Source organism: Gossypium hirsutum, chromosome A08 (assembly GCF_007990345.1).
Source record: "Gossypium hirsutum isolate 1008001.06 chromosome A08, Gossypium_hirsutum_v2.1, whole genome shotgun sequence".
Taxonomy (NCBI): domain Eukaryota; kingdom Viridiplantae; phylum Streptophyta; class Magnoliopsida; order Malvales; family Malvaceae; genus Gossypium; species Gossypium hirsutum.
The window spans coordinates 29,307,609-29,310,399 of NC_053431.1; the positions used below are offsets into that span (position 1 = coordinate 29,307,609).

The window sequence follows — 2,791 nt, forward strand, 5'->3', positions numbered from 1 at the left end:
AACGGAGAAACCAAGTCAAGCCTCGAAAAACCACCGGATTTGATTCTTGTTCCCTATCTCTTTAATTTTTGTTGTTGTTATGATGAACATAACTATGAGTATTCATGTTGTTGGAATGATTAATTTAATCAGCTTAGCTTGAATTTAATTCGTGTTGGGCTGATTGCATTTCGTCTTCTTAAATTGTTAAAATTGTATTTTTGTTGTTATAGGCCTCGGTAAAATGCTTCATTAAGTAAATCATGCTTCATTAACTAATGAATTAATTATTTAAATGAATTGAAATTGTAATTAATTGACACAGTACTTGATCAGTGCATGTTTATTCTTCTAAGGTAGCTGAAGGTTAAATTAGCAATGTATCTGGTGATACACTTGCCTTGCATAATTTGCAAGATTATTGTGATTAAACTGTTTCAAGGTAGGGATACCTTGTTACCTCACATAGTATTTTATATGCTTGTTAGATTTAATTAATCATTTGAATTGACATAGGGATATGCAAGAGATTAGTTTAGTTTAATAAGTACGTATGTCCAATAACATGTTTACTTACTAGAATCTGTTTAGTCGGTTGAGTTGACATAGGGATATGTCAAGAGATGAATGAATTTTGGTATGTAAGTATGTTCATAAGTTAGCAAATTACCAAGTTGCCGTGATTTTATTCGTAATAATATAAACATAAGTTTAGTAATTCTAAAATGAGAAGTGTAATTAATCCAACACAATTATATCATCTTGATTAAATCTTATTTTGAAATCGTGCATTAGAACTTTCTTTTACTTCATTTATTTATTTATATTAATTTTCTTAAGTTTTTAATCACCCTCTTTAAACAAAATATTTTTATTCACCAAAGTGTTTTAAATTGCATTCATAAATAATCCTTTTCACAGTCCCTGTGGGTATGATAACTCGACATTTACTTGTCACTTTATTAGTTGTTGCAATTGTGTACACTTACACATTTCCGTCATTCCAAGTTTTTGGCGCCGTTGCCGGAGACTGTTTTAAAAAGTCATTATTTGTGAATTTATTAGTTTACATTTTGGTTCTTTTTTTTCTGTTTAATTTTTAACTTAATTAATTTTTCTATGATTATTCAGGTGTTTATGAGTATTGACCGAATTATTGACCTACTCTCTGTCGACCCTGAGATAGAAAGAACTTTTTGACAGCGAAGAAGACAAGCAAATCAGAGGACGACCGAAGAGATGAACTTCGAAAATCCAATCAAAGCAAACGGAGCAAACCTTGTTCAAAATCCTATCCTTATTGCTGACGATAGGGATAGAGCTTTACGACAGTATGCCGTGGCAGTATTTAATGATCTTAATTCGGGTATTAGGAGACCTGAAATTGAGGCACAACAGTTCGAGCTGAAGCCAATCATGTTCTAGATGCTTCAAATAGTGGGCCAATTCAGTGGAAAGCCTACCAAAGATCATCACCTACACTTAAGACTATTTATGGAGGTGAACGGTTCTTTCAAGTTAGCCGGAGTACTCGAAGATGCATTTCGATTGAAGTTGTTCCTATATTCGCTGAGGGACAAAGCTTGAGCCTGGTTGAACTCATTGCCACCTAACTCAACATGGCAAGAGTTAGCAGAAAGATTCCTTATGAAGTATTTCCTGCCTAGCAAGAATGATAATTTGAGGAATGAGGTCATTGCCTTCCAACAAATGGATGATGAGTCCTTGTATGAAGCATGGGAAAGGTACAAAGAGTTATTACGAAAGTGCCCTCATTATGGAATCCCACATTGCCTCCAACTAGAGACATTTTATTATGGTCTCAATGCTCACACGAGGATGGTAGTGGATGCTTTTGCTAATGGTGCTCTGCTTTCTAAGTCTTGCAATGAGGCTTATGAAATTATCGAGAGGATTGCCAGCAACAATTACCAATGGCCAACCAACGGAGCAGCGTTAGGAAGACGAGTTCCTGGAATACATGAAGTAGACGCTCTTACTTCACTCGCATATCAGGTATCATCAATATCCTCAATGCTTAAAAATCTTACTACTAATGGGTCTAATAGTTTTGCAGCATAGCCACAAATCAATTTGAAAATATAGCCTATTTATTGTGAGGAAGGACATTTGTTCGAAGAATGTACATCAAACCCAGAATCCATGTACTACATAGGTAACCAAAACCAAAACTAAGGAAGGCAAGGACTACAATCCAATTTTTTTTAACCCATCGTGGCGAAACCACCCGAATTTTTCCTGGAGTAACCAAAGAGCTAAAACCAATAATACTTACGGCCAACTTAGATCGACCCAGCCACCAAGTTTTCCCCAACAAGTTCAGAAACCAACCCAAGCTGAACCATCCAATGGCTTAGAAAATATGTTGAAGGCATGCATGGCCAAGAATGACACCTTAATCTAAGGCCAAGCAGTTACATTGAAAAACCTAGAAAACCAAATGGGCCAGCTTGCAACTGAACTCAGGAATCAACCACAAGGTGCTTTACCTAGTGATACGAAAAATCTGAGGAATCCGGGGAAGAAGCATTGCAAAACATTAACATTGAGGAGTGGAAAGACAATAGATCCCAACACCATTTAAGCTAAAAAGGAGCAAGCTGATGCTCAAGAATTAGAGGAACTTCAACCGAGCGCTGAAATTCAAATTTCACAAGAACCAAAATCTACAAAACTCGATAAGGTAATTTCAAAACCAGCTAATTCTGATCAACTAACAACCCCGTCAGATGTAGAATTGCCATGGAAGACGAATCAACCAGTTCCAGTAAAGAAACCACCACCACCCTAC

At 36.1% G+C, this 2,791-nt stretch overlaps 1 non-coding gene across 1 annotated transcript; it reads right to left on the minus strand.

The window, feature by feature from the left end:
* Positions 1 to 1,656: 1,656 nt before the first annotated feature.
* On the minus strand, positions 1,657 to 1,763 carry LOC121205578 (small nucleolar RNA R71). Its single transcript, XR_005900654.1, has one exon. It is a non-coding gene; the product is annotated as a small nucleolar RNA R71 (small nucleolar RNA).
* Positions 1,764 to 2,791: the final 1,028 nt, after the last annotated feature.